Below are 20,481 nucleotides of genomic sequence, written 5' to 3' on the forward strand. Positions count from 1 at the left end.
CTGATCGTAGCTGGAGAGAGAGACAGCTGTTGACCAACTGGTCGTGGCTGAGAGAGAGACAGCTGCTGACCAACTGGTCGCTGGGCTGGAGAGAGACACAGCTGCTGACTAACTGATCAGGCTGAGAGAGAGACAGCTGTTGACCAACTGGTCGTGGCTGAGAGAGAGACAGCTGTTGACCAAGACGTGGCCGAGAGAGAGCAGCTGTTGACCAACTGATCGTAAGCTGAGAGAGAGAGACAGCTGTTGACCAACTGGGTGGCTGAGAGAGAGACCACTGTTGACCAACTGATCGTGGGCTGAGAGAGACACAGCAGCTGTTGACTAACTGATCGTGGCTGAGAGAGAGACAGCTATTTGACCCAACTGGTCGTGGCTGAGAGAGACACAGCTGTTGACTAACTGATCGGGGCTGAGAGAGAGACAGCTGCTGACCAACTGGTCGTGGCTGAGAGAGAGACAGCTGATGACTAACTGATCGTGGCTGAGAGAGAGACAGCTGTTGACCAACTGGTCATGGCTGAGAGAGAGACAGCTGTTGACCAACTGGTCGCTGAGAGAGAGGCTGAGAGAGAGACAGCTGTTGACCAACTGGTCGTGGCTGAGAGAGACAGCTGTTGACCAACTGGTCGTGGCTGAGAGAGAGACAGCTGCTGACCAACTGGTCGTGGCTGAGAGAGAGAGACAGCTGCTGACCAACTGGTCGTGGCTGAGAGAGAGACAGCTGCTGACCAACTGATCGTGGCTGAGCAGAGACAGCTGCTGACCAACTGATCGTGGCTGAGAGAGAGACAGCTGCTGACCAACTGGTCGTGGGCTGAGAGAGAGACAGCTGTTGACTAACTGATCGTAGCTGAGAGAGACACAGCTTTTGACCAACTGGTCGTGACTGGAGAGAGAGACAGCTGTTGACCAACTGGTCGTATGAGAGAGAGACAGCTGCTGACAACTGGTCGTGGCTGAGAGAGAGAGACAGCTGCTGACCAACTGGTCGTGGCTGAGAGAGAGACAGCTGCTGACTAACTGGTCGTGGCTGAGAGAGAGACAGCTGCTGACCAACTGGTCGTGGCTGAGAGAGAGACACTGATCGTGGTTGAGAAGTTGACCAACTGATCGTGGCTGAGAGAGAGACAGCTGTTGACCAACTGGTCGTGGCTGAGAGAGAGACAGCTGCTGACCAACTGATCATGGCTGAGAGAGAGACAGCTGTTGACCAACTGGTCGTGGCTGAGAGAGAGACAGCTGCTGACCAACTGGTCGTGGCTGAGAGAGACAGCTGCTGACCAACTGGTCGTGGCTGAGAGAGAGACAGCTGCTGACCAACTGGTCGTGGCTGAGAGAGACAGCTGTTGACCAACTGATCGTGGCTGAGAGAGAGAGACAGCTGTTGACCAACTGGTCGTGGCTGAGAGAGAGACAGCTGCTGACCAACTGGATCGTGGCTGAGAGAGAGACAGCTGCTGACCAACTGATCGTGGCTGAGCTGTTGACCAACTGGTCGTGGCTGAGAGAGAGACAGCTGCTGACCAACTGGTCGTGGCTGAGAGAGAGACAGCTGTTGACCAACTGGTCGTGGCTGAGAGAGAGACAGCTGCTGACCAACTGGTCGTGGCTGAGAGAGAGACAGCTGTTGACCAACTGGTCGTGGCTGAGAGAGAGACAGCTGCTGACCAACTGGTCAGCTGAGAGAGAGACAGCTGCTGACCAACTGGTCGTGGCTGAGAGAGAGACAGCTTTTGACCAACTGGTCGTGGCTGAGAGAGAGACAGCTGTTGACCAACTGATCGTGGCTGAGAGAGAGACAGCTGTTGACCAACTGGTCGTGGCTGAGAGACACAGACCAACTGGTCGTGGCTGAGAGAGAGACAGCTGTTGACCAACTGGTCGTGGCTGAGAGAGAGACAGCTGTTGACCAACTGGTCGTGGCTGAGAGAGAGACAGCTGCTGACCAACTGGTCGTGGCTGAGAGAGAGACAGCTGTTGACCAACTGGTCGCGGGCTGAGAGAGAGACAGCTGCTGACCAACTGGTCGTGGCTGAGAGAGAGACAGCTGCTGACCAACTGGTCGGGCTGAGAGAGAGAGACAGCTGTTGACTAACTGGTCGCTGAGAGAGGGCTGACCAACTGGTCGTGGCTGAGAGAGAGACAGCTGTTGACCAACTGATCGTGGCTGAGAGAGAGACAGCTGTTGACCAACTGGTCGTGGCTGAGAGAGAGACAGCTGTTGACCAACTGGTCGTGGCTGAGAGAGAGACAGCTGTTGACCAACTGGTCGGGCTGAGAGAGAGACAGCTGTTGACCAACTGGCTCGTGGGTGGCTGAGAGAGAGACAGCTGTTGACCAACTGGTCGTAGCTGAGAGAGAGAGACAGCTGTTGACTAACTGGTCGTGGCTGAGAGAGACAGCTGTTGACCAACTGGTCGGCTGAGAGAGAGACAGCTGTTGACCAACTGGTCGTGGCTGAGAGAGAGACAGCTGTTGAGACAGCTGTTGACCAACTGGTGTGGCTGAGAGAGACAGCTGTTGACCAACTGGTCGGGCTGAGAGAGACAGCTGCTGACCAACTGGTCGTGGCTGAGAGAGAGACAGCTGAGAGAGAGACAGCTGTTGACCAACTGGTCGGGCTGAGAGAGAGACAGCTGTTGACCAACTGGTCGTGGCTGAGAGAGAGACAGCTGTTGCTGATCGTGGTTGCTGCTGACCAACTGGTCGTGGCTCGTGGCTGAGAGAGAGACAGCTGTTGACCAACTGGTCGGGCTGAGAGAGAGACAGCTGCTGACCAACTGGTCGTGGCTGAGAGAGAGACAGCTGTTGACCAACTGGTCGTGGCTGAGAGAGAGACAGCTGCTGACCAACTGGTCGTGGCTGAGAGAGAGACAGCTGTTGACCAACTGGTCGTAGCTGAGAGAGAGAGACAGCTGCTGACCAACTGGTCGTGGCTGAGAGAGAGACAGCTGTTGACCAACTGGTCGTGGCTGAGAGAGAGACAGCTGCTGACCAACTGGTCGTGGCTGAGAGAGAGACAGCTGTTGACCAACTGATCGTGGCTGAGAGAGAGACAGCTGCTGACCAACTGGTCGTGGCTGAGAGAGAGACAGACCAACTGGTCGTGGCTGAGAGAGAGACAGCTGTTGACCAACTGGTCGTGGCTGAGAGAGACAGCTGCTGACCAACTGGTCGTGGCTGAGAGAGAGACAGCTGCTGACCAACTGGTCGTGGCTGAGAGAGAGACAGCTGCTGACCAACTGGTCGTAGCTGAGAGAGAGACAGCTGTTGACCAACTGGTCGTGGCTGAGAGAGAGACAGCTGTTGACCAACTGGTTGTGGCTGAGATAGAGACAGCTGTTGGACCAACTGGTCGTGGCTGAGAGAGACAGCTGCTGACCAACTGGTCGTGGCTGAGAGAGAGACAGCTGCTGACCAACTGGTCGTGACCAACTGAGAGAGAGAGACAGCTGTTGACCAACTGGTCGTGGCTGAGAGAGAGACAGCTGTTGACCAACTGGTCGTGGCTGAGAGAGAGACAGCTGTTGACCAACTGGTCGTGGCTGAGAGAGACAGCTGTTGACCAACTGGTCGTGGCTGAGAGAGAGACAGCTGTTGACCAACTGGTCGTGGCTGAGAGAGAGACAGCTGTTGACCAACTGGTCGTGGCTGAGAGAGAGACAGCTGTTGACCAACTGGTCGTGGCTGAGAGAGAGACAGCTGTTGACCAACTGGTCGTGGCTGAGAGAGAGAGACAGCTGTTGACCAACTGGTCGTGGCTGAGAGAGAGACAGCTGTTGACCAACTGGTCGTGGCTGAGAGAGAGACAGCTGTTGACCAACTGATCGTGGCTGAGAGAGAGACAGCTGTTGACCAACTGGTCGTGGCTGAGAGAGAGACAGCTGTTGACCAACTGGTCGTGGCTGAGAGAGAGAGACAGCTGCTGACCAACTGGTCGTGGCTGAGAGAGAGACAGCTGTTGACCAACTGGTCGTGGCTGAGAGAGAGACAGCTGTTGACCAACTGGTCGTGGCTGAGAGAGAGACAGCTGTTGACCAACTGGTCGTGGCTGAGAGAGAGACAGCTGCTGACCAACTGGTCGTGGCTGAGAGAGAGACAGCTGCTGACCAACTGGTCGTGGCTGAGAGAGAGAGACAGCTGTTGACCAACTGGTCGTGGCTGAGAGAGAGACAGCTGTTGACCAACTGGTCGTGGCTGAGAGAGAGACAGCTGCTGACCAACTGGTCGTGGCTGAGAGAGAGACAGCTGCTGACCAACTGGTCGTGGCTGAGAGAGAGACAGCTGCTGACCAACTGGTCGTGGCTGAGAGAGAGACAGCTGCTGACCAACTGGTCTGGCTGAGAGAGAGAGACAGCTGTTGACCAACTGGTCGTGGCTGAGAGAGAGACAGCTGCTGACCAACTGGTCGTGGCTGAGAGAGAGACAGCTGTTGACCAACTGGTCGTGGCTGAGAGAGAGACAGCTGTTGACCAACTGGTCGTGGCTGAGAGAGAGACAGCTGTTGACCAACTGATCGTGGCTGAGAGAGAGACAGCTGCTGACCAACTGGTCGTGGCTGAGAGAGACAGCTGTTGACCAACTGGTCGTGGCTGAGAGAGACAGCTGCTGAGACAGTGAGAGAGAGACAGCTGCTGACCAACTGGTCGTGGCTGAGAGAGAGACAGCTGTTGACCAACTGGTCTGGCTGAGAGAGAGACAGCTGTTGTGGTCGTGGCTGAGAGAGAGACAGCTGCTGACCAACTGGTCGTGGCTGAGAGAGAGACAGCTGTTGACCAACTGGTCGTGGCTGAGAGAGAGACAGCTGTTGACCAACTGGTCGTGGCTGAGAGAGAGACAGCTGTTGACCAACTGGTCGTGGCTGAGAGAGAGAGACAGCTGTTGACCAACTGGTCGTGGCTGAGAGAGAGACAGCTGTTGACCAACTGGTCGGGCTGAGAGAGAGACAGCTGTTGACCAACTGGTCGTGGCTGAGAGAGAGACAGCTGTTGACCAACTGGTCGTGGCTGAGAGAGAGACAGCTGTTGACCAACTGGTCGTGGCTGAGAGAGAGACAGCTGCTGACCAACTGGTCGTGGCTGAGAGAGACAGCTGTTGACCAACTGGTCGTGGCTGAGAGAGAGACAGCTGCTGACCAACTGGTCGGGCTGAGAGACAGCTGTTGACCAACTGGTCGTGGCTGAGAGAGAGACAGCTGTTGACCAACTGGTCGTGGCTGAGAGAGACAGCTGTTGACCAACTGGTCGTGGCTGAGAGAGACAGCTGCTGACCAACTGGTCGTGGCTGAGAGAGAGACAGCTGCTGACCAACTGGTCGTGGCTGAGAGAGAGAGACAGCTGCTGACCAACTGGTCGTGGCTGAGAGAGAGACAGCTGCTGACCAACTGGTCGTGGCTGAGAGAGAGACAGCTGCTGACCAACTGGTCGTGGCTGAGAGAGAGACAGCTGTTGACCAACTGGGTAGCTGAGAGAGAGACAGCTGTTGACCAACTGGTCGTGGCTGAGAGAGAGACAGCTGTTGATCAACTGGTCGCGGGCTGAGAGAGAGACAGCTGTTGACCAACTGGTCGTGGCTGAGAGAGAGACAGCTGCTGACCAACTGGTCGTGGCTGAGAGAGAGACAGCTGACCAACTGGTCGTGGCTGAGAGAGAGACAGCTGCTGACCAACTGGTCGTGGCTGAGAGAGACAGCTGTTGACCAACTGGTCGTGGCTGAGAGAGAGACAGCTGCTGACCAACTGGTCGTGGCTGAGAGAGAGACAGCTGTTGACCAACTGGTCGTGGCTGAGAGAGACAGCTGTTGACCAACTGGTCGTGGCTGACTGATCGGGCTGAGAGAGAGACAGCTGTTGACCAACTGATCGTGGCTGAGAGAGAGACAGCTGTTGACCAACTGGTCGTGGCTGAGAGAGAGACAGCTGTTGACCAACTGGTCGTGGCTGAGAGAGAGACAGCTGCTGACCAACTGGTCGCGGGCTGAGAGAGAGACAGCTGTTGACCAACTGGTCGTGGCTGAGAGAGAGACAGCTGTTGACCAACTGGTCGTGGCTGAGAGAGAGACAGCTGTTGACCAACTGGTCGTGGCTGAGAGAGAGACAGCTGTTGACCAACTGGTCGTGGCTGAGAGAGAGACAGCTGTTGACCAACTGGTCGTGGCTGAGAGAGACAGCTGTTGACCAACTGGTCGTGGCTGAGAGAGAGACAGCTGCTGACCAACTGGTCGTGGCTGAGAGAGAGACAGCTGTTGACCAACTGGTCGTGGCTGAGAGAGAGACAGCTTTTGACCAACTGGTCGTGGCTGAGAGAGAGACAGCTGTTGACCAACTGGTCGTGGCTGAGAGAGACAGCTGTTGACAACTGATCGTGGCTGAGAGAGACAGCTGTTGACCAACTGGTCGTGGCTGAGAGAGAGACAGCTGTTGACCAACTGGTCGTGGCTGAGAGAGAGACAGCTGTTGACCAACTGGTCGTGGCTGAGAGAGAGACAGCTGTTGACCAACTGGTCGTGGCTGAGAGAGAGACAGCTGCTGACCAACTGGTCGTGGCTGAGAGAGAGACAGCTGCTGACCAACTGGTCGTGGCTGAGAGAGAGACAGCTGTTGACCAACTGGTCTGAGAGAGAGACAGCTGTTGACCAACTGGTCGTGGCTGAGAGAGAGACAGCTGTTGACCAACTGGTCGTGGCTGAGAGAGAGACAGCTGTTGACCAACTGGTCGTGGCTGAGAGAGAGACAGCTGTTGACCAACTGGTCGTGGCTGAGAGAGAGACAGCTGTTGACCAACTGGTCGTGGCTGAGAGAGAGACAGCTGTTGACCAACTGGTCGTGGCTGAGAGAGAGACAGCTGTTGACCAACTGGTCGTGGCTGAGAGAGAGACAGCTGTTGACCAACTGGTCGTGGCTGAGAGAGAGACAGCTGTTGACCAACTGGTCGTCGTGGCTGAGAGAGAGACAGCTGTTGACCAACTGGTCGTGGCTGAGAGAGAGACAGCTGTTGACCAACTGGTCGTGGCTGAGAGAGAGACAGCTGTTGACCAACTGGTCGACAGCTGACCAACTGAGAGAGAGACAGCTGTTGACCAACTGGTCGTGGCTGAGAGAGAGACAGCTGTTGACCAACTGGTCGTGGCTGAGAGAGAGACAGCTGTTGACCAACTGGTCGTGGCTGAGAGAGACAGCTGTTGACCAACTGGTCGTGGCTGAGAGAGAGACAGCTGTTGACCAACTGGTCGTGGCTGAGAGAGAGACAGCTGTTGACCAACTGGTCGTGGCTGAGAGAGAGACAGCTGTTGACCAACTGGTCGTGGCTGAGAGAGAGACAGCTGTTGACCAAACGTGGCTGAGAGAGAGACAGCTGTTGACCAACTGATCGCGGGCTGAGAGAGAGACAGCTGTTGACCAACTGGTCGTGGCTGAGAGAGACAGCTGTTGACCAACTGGTCGTGGCTGAGAGAGAGACAGCTGTTGACCAACTGGTCGTGGCTGAGAGAGAGACAGCTGCTGACCAACTGGTCGGGCTGAGAGAGAGACAGCTGTTGACCAACTGGTCGTGGCTGAGAGAGAGACAGCTGTTGACCAACTGGTCGTGGCTGAGAGAGAGAGACAGCTGTTGACCAACTGGTCGTGGCTGAGAGAGAGACAGCTGCTGACCAACTGATCGTGGCTGAGAGAGAGACAGCTGTTGACCAACTGGTCGTGGCTGAGAGAGAGACAGCTGTTGACCAACTGGTCGTGGCTGAGAGAGAGAGACAGCTGTTGACCAACTGAGAGAGAGACAGCTGTTGACCAACTGATCGTGGCTGAGAGAGAGACAGCTGTTGACCAACTGGTCGTGGCTGAGAGAGAGACAGCTGTTGACCAACTGGTCGTGGCTGAGAGAGAGACAGCTGTTGACCAACTGGTCGTGGCTGAGAGAGAGACAGCTGTTGCTGAGCTGAGAGAGAGACAGCTGCTGACCAACTGGTCGTGGCTGAGAGAGAGACAGCTGTTGACCAACTGGTCGTGGCTGAGAGAGAGACAGCTGCTGACCAACTGGTCGTGGCTGAGAGAGAGACAGCTGTTGACCAACTGGTCGTGAGAGAGACAGCTGTTGACCAACTGAGAGAGAGACAGCTGTTGACCAACTGGTCGTGGCTGAGAGAGAGACAGCTGTTGACCAACTGGTCGTGGCTGAGAGAGAGACAGCTGTTGACCAACTGGTCGTGGCTGAGAGAGAGACAGCTGTTGAAACTGATCGTAGCTGAGAGAGAGACAGCTGTTGACCAACTGGATCGTGGCTGAGAGAGAGACAGCTGTTGACCAACTGATCGTGGCTGAGAGAGACAGCTGTTGACCAACTGGTCGTGGCTGAGAGAGAGACAGCTGTTGACCAACTGGTCGTGGCTGAGAGAGAGACAGCTGTTGACCAACTGGTCGTGGCTGAGAGAGAGACAGCTGCTGACCAACTGGTCGTGGCTGAGAGAGAGACAGCTGTTGACCAACTGGTCGTGGCTGAGAGAGACCAACTGGTCGTGGCTGAGAGAGAGAGACAGCTGTTGACCAACTGGTCGTGAGAGAGACAGCTGACCAAGAGAGAGAGACTGTTGACCAACTGGTCGTGGCTGAGAGAGACAGCTGTTGACCAACTGGTCGTGGCTGAGAGAGAGACAGCTGTTGACCAACTGGTCGTGGCTGAGAGAGAGACAGCTGTTGACCAACTGGTAAGCTGAGAGAGAGAGACAGCTGTTGACCAACTGGTCGTGGCTGAGAGAGAGACAGCTGTTGACCAACTGATCGTGGCTGAGAGAGACAGCTGTTGACCAACTGTCGTAGCTGAGAGAGACACAGCTGTTGACCAACTGGTCGTGGCTGAGAGAGAGACAGCTGTTGACCAACTGATCGTGGCTGAGAGAGAGACAGCTGTTGACCAACTGGTCGTGGCTGAGAGAGCGACAGCTGTTGACCAACTGGTCGTGGCTGAGAGAGACAGCTGTTGACCAACTGGTCGTGGCTGAGAGAGAGACAGCTGTTGACCAACTGGTCGTGGCTGAGAGAGAGACAGCTGTTGACCAACTGGTCGTGGCTGAGAGAGAGACAGCTGTTGACCAACTGGTCGTGGCTGAGAGAGAGACAGCTGTTGACCAACTGGTCGTGGCTGAGAGAGAGACAGCTGTTGACCAACTGGTCGTGGCTGAGAGAGACAGCTGTTGACCAACTGATCGTGGCTGAGAGAGAGACAGCTGTTGACCAACTGGTCGTGGCTGAGAGAGAGACAGCTGTTGACCAACTGGTCGTGGCTGAGAGAGAGAGACAGCTGTTGACCAACTGGTCGTGGCTGAGAGAGACAGCTGTTGACCAACTGGTCGTGGCTGAGAGAGAGACAGCTGCTGACCAACTGGTCGTGGCTGAGAGAGAGACAGCTGTTGACCAACTGGTCGTGGCTGAGAGAGAGACAGCTGTTGACCAACTGGTCGTGGCTGAGAGAGAGACAGCTGTTGACCAACTGGTCGCTGAGAGAGAGACAGCTGTTGACCAACTGGTCGTGGCTGAGAGAGAGACAGCTGTTGACCAACTGGTCGTGGCTGAGAGAGACAGCTGTTGACCAACTGGTCGTGGCTGAGAGAGAGACAGCTGTTGACCAACTGGTCGTGGCTGAGAGAGAGACAGCTGTTGACCAACTGATCGTAGCTGAGAGAGAGAGACAGCTGTTGACCAACTGGTCGTGGCTGAGAGAGACAGCTGTTGACCAACTGGTCGTGGCTGAGAGAGAGACAGCTGTTGACCAACTGGTCGTGGCTGAGAGAGAGACAGCTGTTGACCAACTGGTCGTGGCTGAGAGAGAGACAGCTGTTGACCAACTGATCGTGGCTGAGAGAGAGACAGCTGTTGACCAACTGGTCGTGGCTGAGAGAGAGACAGCTGTTGACCAACTGGTCGTGGCTGAGAGAGAGACAGCTGTTGACCAACTGGTCGTGGCTGAGAGAGAGACAGCTGTTGACCAACTGGTCGTGGGCTGACCAACTGATCGTGGCTGAGAGAGAGACAGCTGTTGACCAACTGGTCGTGGCTGAGAGAGAGACAGCTGTTGACCAACTGGTCGTGGCTGAGAGAGACAGCTGTTGACCAACTGGTCGTGGCTGAGAGAGAGACAGCTGTTGACCAACTGGTCGAGCTGAGAGAGAGACAGCTGTTGACCAACTGGTCGTGGCTGAGAGAGAGACAGCTGTTGACCAACTGGTCGTGGCTGAGAGAGAGACAGCTGTTGACCAACTGATCGTAGCTGAGAGAGAGACAGCTGTTGACCAACTGGTCGTGGCTGAGAGAGAGACAGCTGTTGACCAACTGGTCGTGGCTGAGAGAGAGACAGCTGTTGACCAACTGATCTGGCTGAGAGAGACAGCTGCTGACCAACTGATCGTAGCTGAGAGAGACAGCTGTTGACCAACTGATCGTGGCTGAGAGAGAGACAGCTGTTGACCAACTGGTCGCTGTTGGCTGAGAGAGAGACAGCTGTTGACCAACTGGTCGTGGCTGAGAGAGACAGCTGTTGACCAACTGGTCGTGGCTGAGAGAGAGACAGCTGTTGACCAACTGGTCGTGGCTGAGAGAGAGACAGCTGACCAACTGATCGTGGCTGAGAGAGAGACAGCTGTTGACCAACTGGTCGTGGCTGAGAGAGACAGCTGTTGACCAACTGATCGTGGCTGAGAGAGAGACAGCTGTTGACCAACTGGTCGTGGCTGAGAGAGAGACAGCTGTTGACCAACTGGTCGTGGCTGAGAGAGAGACAGCTGTTGACCAACTGGTCGTGGCTGAGAGAGAGACAGCTGTTGACCAACTGGTCGTGGCTGAGAGAGAGACAGCTGTTGACCAACTGGTCGTGGCTGAGAGAGAGACAGCTGTTGACCAACTGGTCGTGGCTGAGAGAGAGACAGCTGTTGACCAACTGGTCGTGGCTGAGAGAGAGACAGCTGTTGACCAACTGGTCGTGGCTGAGAGAGAGACAGCTGTTGACCAACTGGTCGTGGCTGAGAGAGAGACAGCTGTTGACTGGTCGTGGCTGAGAGAGAGACAGCTGACCAACTGGTCGTGGCTGAGAGAGACAGCTGTTGACCAACTGGTCGTGGCTGAGAGAGAGACAGCTGTTGACCAACTGGTCGTGGCTGAGAGAGAGACAGCTGTTGACCAACTGGTCGTGGCTGAGAGAGAGACAGCTGTTGACCAACTGATCGTGGCTGAGAGAGAGACAGCTGTTGACCAACTGGTCGTGGCTGAGAGAGAGACAGCTGTTGACCAACTGGTCGTGGCTGAGAGAGAGAGACAGCTGTTGACCAACTGGTCGCTGAGAGAGACAGCTGTTGACCAACTGATCGTGGCTGAGAGAGAGACAGCTGTTGACCAACTGGTCGTGGCTGAGAGAGAGACAGCTGTTGACTAACTGGTCGTGGCTGAGAGAGACAGCTGTTGACCAACTGGTCGTGGCTGAGAGAGAGACAGCTGTTGACTAACTGGTCGTAGCTGAGAGAGACAGCTGTTGACCAACTGGTCGTGACTAACTGATCGTGGCTGAGAGAGAGACAGCTGTTGACCAACTGGTCGTGGCTGAGAGAGACAGCTGTTGACCAACTGGTCGTGGCTGAGAGAGAGACAGCTGCTGACTGTTGACCAACTGGTCGTGGCTGAGAGAGAGACAGCTGTTGACCAACTGGTCGTGGCTGAGAGAGAGACAGCTGTTGACCAACTGGTCGTGGCTGAGAGAGAGACAGCTGTTGACCAACTGGTCGTGGCTGAGAGAGAGACAGCTGTTGACCAACTGGTCGTGGCTGAGAGAGAGACAGCTGTTGACCAACTGGTCGTGGCTGAGAGAGAGACAGCTGTTGACCAACTGGTCGTGGCTGAGAGAGACAGATGTTGACCAACTGGTCGTGGCTGAGAGAGAGACAGCTGTTGACCAACTGATCGTGGCTGAGAGAGAGACAGCTGTTGACCAACTGGTCGTGGCTGAGAGAGAGACAGCTGTTGACCAACTGGTCGTGGCTGAGAGAGAGACAGCTGTTGACCAACTGAGAGAGAGAGACAGCTGTTGACCAACTGGTCGTGGCTGAGAGAGAGACAGCTGTTGACCAACTGGTCGTGGCTGAGAGAGAGACAGCTGTTGACCAACTGGTCGTGGCTGAGAGAGAGACAGCTGTTGACTAACTGACTGAGAGAGACAACTGGTCGTGGCTGAGAGAGAGACAGCTGTTGACCAACTGATCGTGGCTGAGAGAGAGACAGCTGTTGACCAACTGGTCGTGGCTGAGAGAGAGAGACAGCTGTTGACTAACTGGTCGTGGCTGAGAGAGAGACAGCTGTTGACCAACTGGTCGTGGCTGAGAGAGAGACAGCTGTTGACCAACTGGTCGTGGCTGAGAGAGAGACAGCTGTTGACCAACTGGTCGTGGCTGAGAGAGAGACAGCTGTTGACCAACTGGTCAGCTGAGAGAGAGACAGCTGTTGACCAACTGGTCGTGGCTGAGAGAGAGACAGCTGTTGACCAACTGATCGTGGCTGAGAGAGAGACAGCTGTTGACCAACTGGTCGTGGCTGAGAGAGAGAGACAGCTGTTGACCAACTGATCGTGGCTGTTGACCAACTGGTCGTGGCTGAGAGAGACAGCTGTTGACCAACTGATCGTGGCTGAGAGAGAGACAGCTGTTGACCAACTGGTCGTGGCTGAGAGAGAGACAGCTGTTGACCAACTGGTCGTGGCTGAGAGAGAGACAGCTGTTGACCAACTGGTCGTGGCTGAGAGAGAGACAGCTGTTGACCAACTGATCGTGGCTGAGAGAGAGACAGCTGTTGACCAACTGGTCGTGGCTGAGAGAGAGACAGCTGTTGACCAACTGGTCGTGGCTGAGAGAGAGACAGCTGTTGACTGATCGTAGCTGAGAGAGACAGCTGTTGACCAACTGGTCGTGGCTGAGAGAGAGACAGCTGTTGACCAACTGGTCGTGGCTGAGAGAGAGACAGCTGTTGACCAACTGGTCGTGGCTGAGAGAGAGACAGCTGTTGACCAACTGATCGTGGCTGAGAGAGAGACAGCTGTTGACCAACTGGTCGTGGCTGAGAGAGAGACAGCTGTTGACCAAGAGCAGCTGTTGACCAACTGGTCGTGGCTGAGAGAGAGACAGCTGTTGACCAACTGGTCGTGGCTGAGAGAGAGAGACAGCTGTTGACCAAACTGGTGAGAGAGAGACAGCTGTTGACCAACTGATCGTGGCTGAGAGAGAGACAGCTGTTGACCAACTGGTCGTGGCTGAGAGAGAGACAGCTGTTGACCAACTGATCGTGGCTGAGAGAGAGACAGCTGTTGACCAACTGGTCGTGGCTGAGAGAGAGACAGCTGTTGACTAACTGATCGTAGCTGAGAGAGAGACAGCTGTTGACCAACTGATCGTGGCTGAGAGAGAGACAGCTGTTGACCAACTGGTCGTGGCTGAGAGAGAGACAGCTGTTGACCAACTGGTCGTGGCTGAGAGAGAGACAGCTTTTGACCAACTGGTCGTGGCTGACAGCTGTTGACCAAGAGAGAGAGACAGCTGCTGACCAACTGGTCGTGGCTGAGAGAGAGACAGCTGTTGACCAACTGGTCGTGGCTGAGAGAGAGACAGCTGTTGACCAACTGGTCGTGGCTGAGAGAGAGACAGCTGTTGACCAACTGACAGCTGTTGACCAACTGGTCGTGGCTGAGAGAGAGAGACAGCTGTTGACCAACTGATCGTGGCTGAGAGAGACAGCTGTTGACCAACTGATCGTGGCTGAGAGAGACAGCTGTTGACCAACTGGTCGTGGCTGAGAGAGAGACAGCTGTTGACCAACTGGTCGTGGCTGAGAGAGAGACAGCTGTTGACCAACTGGTCGTGGCTGAGAGAGACAGACCAACTGACAGCTGAGAGAGAGACAGCTGTTGACCAACTGGTCGTGGCTGAGAGAGAGACAGCTGTTGACCAACTGGTCGTGGCTGAGAGAGAGACAGCTGTTGACCAACTGGTCGTGGCTGAGAGAGAGACAGCTGTTGACCAACTGATCGTGGCTGAGAGAGAGACAGCTGTTGACCAACTGGTCGTGGCTGAGAGAGAGACAGCTGTTGACCAACTGATCGTGGCTGAGAGAGAGACAGCTGTTGACCAACTGAGAGAGAGAGACAGCTGTTGACCAACTGGTCGTGGCTGAGAGAGAGACAGCTGTTGACAACTGATCGTAGCTGAGAGAGAGACAGCTGTTGACCAACTGGTCGTGGCTGAGAGAGAGACAGCTGTTGACCAACTGATCGTGGCTGAGAGAGAGACAGCTGTTGACCAACTGGTCGTGGCTGACAGCTGTTGACCAAGCTGAGAGAGAGACAGCTGTTGACCAACTGGTCGTGGCAACTGACCAACTGATCGTAGCTGAGAGAGAGAGACAGCTGTTGACCAACTGGTCGTGGCTGAGAGAGAGACAGCTGTTGACCAACTGATCGTAGCTGAGAGAGAGAGACAGCTGTTGACCAACTGATCGTGGCTGAGAGAGAGAGACAGCTGTTGACCAACTGATCGTGGCTGAGAGAGAGACAGCTGTTGACCAACTGATCGTGGCTGAGAGAGAGACAGCTGTTGACCAACTGATCGTGGCTGAGAGAGAGACAGCTGTTGACCAACTGGTCGTGGCTGAGAGAGAGACAGCTGTTGACTAACTGGTCGTGGCTGAGAGAGAGACAGCTGTTGACCAACTGATCGTGGCTGAGAGAGAGACAGCTGTTGACTAACTGGTCGTGGCTGAGAGAGAGACAGCTGTTGACCAACTGGTCGTGGCTGAGAGAGAGACAGCTGTTGACCAACTGGTCGAGACAGCTGACTGAGAGAGACAGCTGTTGACCAACTGGTCGTGGCTGAGAGAGAGACAGCTGTTGACCAACTGGTCGTGGCTGAGAGAGAGACAGCTGTTGACCAACTGGTCGTGGCTGAGAGACAGCTGTTGACCAACTGGTCGTGGCTGAGAGAGAGACAGCTGTTGACCAACTGGTCGTGGCTGAGAGAGAGACAGCTGTTGACCAACTGGTCGTGGCTGAGAGAGAGACAGCTGTTGACCAACTGGTCGTAGCTGAGAGAGAGACAGCTGTTGACCAACTGGTCGTGGCTGAGAGAGAGACAGCTGTTGACCAACTGGTCGTGGCTGAGAGAGAGACAGCTGTTGACCAACTGATCGTGGCTGAGAGAGAGACAGCTGTTGACCAAACTGGTCAGCTGTTGGTGGCTGAGAGAGAGACAGCTGTTGACCAACTGGTCGTGGCTGAGAGAGAGACAGCTGTTGACCAACTGATCGTGGCTGAGAGAGAGCTGTTGACCAACTGATCGTGGCTGAGAGAGAGACAGCTTGACCAACTGGTCGTGGCTGAGAGAGAGACAGCTGTTGACCAACTGGTCGTGGCTGAGAGAGAGACAGCTGTTGACCAACTGGTCGTGGCTGAGAGAGAGACAGCTGTTGACCAACTGGTCGTGGCTGAGAGAGAGACAGCTGTTGACCAACTGGTCGTGGCTGAGAGAGAGACAGCTGTTGACCAACTGGTCGTGGCTGAGAGAGAGACAGCTGCTGACCAACTGATCGTGGCTGAGAGAGAGAGACAGCTGTTGACCAACTGATCGTGGCTGAGAGAGAGACAGCTGAGAGAGAGACAGTTGACCAACTGGTCGTGGCTGAGAGAGAGACAGCTGTTGACCAACTGGTCGTGGCTGAGAGACAGACTAAGACAGCTGTTGACCAAACTGGTCAGCTGGCTAACTGAGAGAGAGACAGCTGTTGACCAACTGGTCGTGGCTGAGAGAGAGACAGCTGTTGACCAACTGGTCGTGGCTGAGAGAGAGACAGCTGTTGACCAACTGGTCGTGGCTGAGAGAGAGCTGTTGACCAAGACAGCTGTTGACCAACTGGTCGTGGCTGAGAGAGAGACAGCTGTTGACCAACTGGTCGTGGCTGAGAGAGAGACAGCTGTTGACCAACTGGTCGTGGCTGAGAGAGAGACAGCTGTTGACCAACTGGTCGTGGCTGAGAGAGAGACAGCTGTTGACCAACTGGTCGTGGCTGAGAGAGAGACAGCTGTTGACCAACTGGTCGTGGCTGAGAGAGAGACAGCTGTTGACCAACTGGTCGTGGCTGAGAGAGAGACAGCTGTTGACCAACTGATCGTGGCTGAGAGAGAGAGACAGCTGTTGACCAACTGGTCGTGGCTGAGAGAGAGACAGCTGTTGACCAACTGGTCGTGGCTGAGAGAGAGACAGCTGTTGACCAACTGGTCGTGGCTGAGAGAGAGACAGCTGTTGACCAACTGGTCGTGGCTGAGAGAGAGACAGCTGTTGACCAACTGGTCGTGGCTGAGAGAGAGACAAGCTGTTGACTAACTGGTCGTGGCTGAGAGAGAGACAGCTGTTGACCAACTGGTCGTGGCTGAGAGAGAGACAGCTGTTGACCAACTGATCGTAGCTGAGAGAGAGACAGCTGTTGACCAAACTGACCAACTGGTCGTGGCTGAGAGAGAGACAGCTGTTGACCAACTAGCTGAGAGAGACACAGCTGTTGACTAACTGGTCGTGGCTGAGAGAGAGACAGCTGTTGACCAACTGGTCGTGGCTGAGAGAGAGACAGCTGTTGACCAACTGATCGTAGCTGAGAGAGACAGCTGAGAGAGAGAGCACAGCTTTTGACCAACTGGTCGTGGCTGAGAGAGAGACAGCTGTTGACCAACTGATCGTGGCTGAGAGAGACAGCTGTTGACCAACTGGTCGTGGCTGAGAGAGACAGCTGTTGACCAACTGGTCGTGGCTGAGAGAGAGACAGCTGTTGACCAACTGATCGTGGCTGAGAGAGAGACAGCTGTTGACCAACTGGTCGTGGCTGAGAGAGACAGCTGTTGACCAACTGGTCGTGGCTGAGAGAGACAGCTGTTGACCAACTGATCGTAGCTGAGAGAGAGACAGCTGTTGACCAACTGATCGTGGCTGAGAGAGAGACAGCTGTTGACCAACTGATCGTGGCTGAGAGAGAGACAGCTGTTGACCAACTGATCGTGGCTGAGAGAGAGACAGCTGTTGACCAACTGGTCGTGGCTGAGAGAGAGACAGCTGTTGACCAACTGGTCGTGGCTGAGAGAGAGACAGCTGTTGACCAACTGGTCGTGGCTGAGAGAGAGAGACAGCTGTTGACCAACTGGTCGTGGCTGAGAGAGAGACAGCTGTTGACCAACTGAGCTGAGAGAGAGAGACAGCTGTTGACCAACTGATCGTGGCTGAGAGAGAGACAGCTGTTGACCAACTGATCGTGGCTGAGAGAGAGACAGCTGTTGACCAACTGGTCGTGGCTGAGAGAGAGACAGCTGTTGACCAACTGGTCGTGGCTGAGAGAGAGACAGCTGTTGACCAACTGGTCGTGGCTGAGAGAGACAGACTAACTGATCGTAGCTGAGAGAGAGACAGCTGTTGACCAACTGATCGTGGCTGAGAGAGAGACAGCTGTTGACCAACTGATCGTGGCTGAGAGAGAGACAGCTGTTGACCAACTGGTCGTGGCTGAGAGAGACAGACAGCTGTTGACCAACTGGTCGTGGCTGAGAGAGACAGCTGTTGACCAACTGATCGTAGCTGAGAGAGAGAGACAGCTGTTGACCAACTGGTCGTGGCTGAGAGAGAGACAGCTGTTGACCAACTGATCGTAGCTGAGAGAGAGAGACAGCTGTTGACCAACTGATCGTGGCTGAGAGAGAGACAGCTGTTGACCAACTGATCGTGGCTGAGAGAGAGACAGCTGTTGACCAACTGATCGTAGCTGAGAGAGAGACAGCTGTTGACCAACTGGTCGTGGCTGAGAGAGAGACAGCTGTTGACCAACTGGTCGTGGCTGAGAGAGAGACAGCTGTTGACTAACTGATCGTAGCTGAGAGAGAGACAGCTGTTGACCAACTGATCGTGGCTGAGAGAGAGACAGCTGTTGACCAACTGATCGTGGCTGAGAGAGAGACAGCTGTTGACCAACTGGTCGTGGCTGAGAGAGAGACAGCTGTTGACCAACTGGTCGTGGCTGAGAGAGAGACAGCTGTTGACCAACTGGTCGTGGCTGAGAGAGAGACAGCTGTTGACCAACTGGTCGTGGCTGAGAGAGAGACAGCTGTTGACCAACTGGTCGTGGCTGAGAGAGAGACAGCTGTTGACCAACTGATCGTAGCTGAGAGAGAGAGACAGCTGTTGACCAACTGGTCGTGGCTGAGAGAGAGACAGCTGTTGACCAACTGATTGTAGCTGAGAGAGAGAGACAGCTGTTGACCAACTGGTCGTGGCTGAGAGAGAGACAGCTGTTGACCAACTGATCGTAGCTGAGAGAGAGACAGCTGTTGACCAACTGATCGTGGCTGAGAGAGAGACAGCTGTTGACCAACTGTCGTGGCTGAGAGAGAGACAGCTGTTGACCAACTGATCGTAGCTGAGAGAGAGACAGCTGTTGACCAACTGATCGTGGCTGAGAGAGAGACAGCTGTTGACCAACTGGTCGTGGCTGAGAGAGACAGCTGTTGACCAACTGGTCGTGGCTGAGAGAGAGACAGCTGTTGACCAACTGATCGTGGCTGAGAGAGAGACAGCTGTTGACTGACCAACTGTTGACCAACTGGTCGTGGCTGAGAGAGAGACAGCTGTTGACCAACTGGTCGTGGCTGAGAGAGAGACAGCTGTTGACCAACTGGTCGTGGCTGAGAGAGAGACAGCTGTTGACCAACTGATCGTGGCTGAGAGAGAGACAGCTGTTGACCAACTGGTCGTGGCTGAGAGAGAGACAGCTGTTGACCAACTGATCGTAGCTGAGAGAGAGACAGCTGTTGACCAACTGATCGTGGCTGAGAGAGAGACAGCTGTTGACCAACTGATCGTGGCTGAGAGAGAGACAGCTGTTGACCAACTGAGCTGAGAGAGAGACAGCTGTTGACCAACTGGTCGTGGCTGAGAGAGAGACAGCTGTTGACCAACTGGTCGTGGCTGAGAGAGAGACAGCTGTTGACCAACTGTCGTAGCTGAGAGAGAGACAGCTGTTGACCAACTGATCGTGGCTGAGAGAGAGACAGCTGTTGACCAACTGATCGTGGCTGAGAGAGAGACAGCTGTTGACCAACTGGTCGTGGCTGAGAGAGAGACAGCTGTTGACCAACTGATCGTGGCTGAGAGAGAGACAAGCTGCTGAGCCAACTGATCGTGGCTGAGAGAGAGACAGCTGTTGACCAACTGATCGTGGCTGAGAGAGAGACAGCTGTTGACCAACTGGTCGTGGCTGAGAGAGAGACAGCTGTTGACCAACTGGTCGTGGCTGAGAGAGAGACAGCTGTTGACCAACTGGTCGTGGCTGAGAGAGAGACAGCTGTTGACCAACTGGTCGTGGCTGAGAGAGAGACAGCTGTTGACCCTGAGAGAGAGACAGCTGTTGACCAACTGGTCGTGGCTGAGAGAGAGACAGCTGTTGACCAACTGATCGTGGCTGAGAGAGAGACAGCTGTTGACCAACTGGTCGTGGCTGAGAGAGAGAGACAGCTGTTGACTAACTGGTCGTGGCTGAGAGAGAGACAGCTGTTGACCAACTGGTCGTGGCTGACCAAGAGAGAGACAGCTGTTGACCAACTGGTCGTAGCTGAGAGAGAGACAGCTGTTGACTAACTGGTCGTGGCTGAGAGAGAGACAGCTGTTGACCAACTGGTCGTGGCTGAGAGAGAGACAGCTGTTGACCAACTGATCGTGGCTGAGAGAGAGACAGCTGTTGACCAACTGATCGTAGCTGAGAGAGACACAGCTTTTGACCAACTGGTCGTGGCTGAGAGAGAGACAGCTGTTGACCAACTGGTCGTGGCTGAGAGAGAGACAGCTGTTGACCAACTGATCGTAGCTGAGAGAGAGAGACAGCTGTTGACCAACTGGTCGTGGCTGAGAGAGAGACAGCTGTTGACCAACTGGTCGTGGCTGAGAGAGAGACAGCTGTTGACCAACTGGTCGTGGCTGAGAGAGAGACAGCTGTTGACCAACTGATCGTGGCTGAGAGAGAGACAGCTGTTGACCAACTGGTCGTGGCTGAGAGAGAGACAGCTGTTGACCAACTGTCGTGGCTGAGAGAGAGACAGCTGTTGACCAACTGGTCGTGGCTGAGAGAGAGACAGCTGTTGACCAACTGGTCGTGGCTGAGAGAGAGACAGCTGTTGACCAACTGGTCGTGGCTGAGAGAGAGACAGCTGTTGACCAACTGGTCGTGGCTGAGAGAGAGACAGCTGTTGACCAACTGGTCGTGGCTGAGAGAGAGACAGCTGTTGACCAACTGATCGTGGCTGAGAGAGAGAGACAGCTGTTGACCAACTGGTCGTGGCTGAGAGAGAGAGACAGCTGTTGACCAACTGATCGTGGCTGAGAGAGAGACAGCTGTTGACCAAGACAGCTGTTGACCAACTGGTCGTGGCTGAGAGAGAG

Source organism: Oncorhynchus nerka, linkage group LG9a (genome assembly GCF_034236695.1).
Source record: "Oncorhynchus nerka isolate Pitt River linkage group LG9a, Oner_Uvic_2.0, whole genome shotgun sequence".
NCBI lineage: Eukaryota > Metazoa > Chordata > Actinopteri > Salmoniformes > Salmonidae > Oncorhynchus > Oncorhynchus nerka.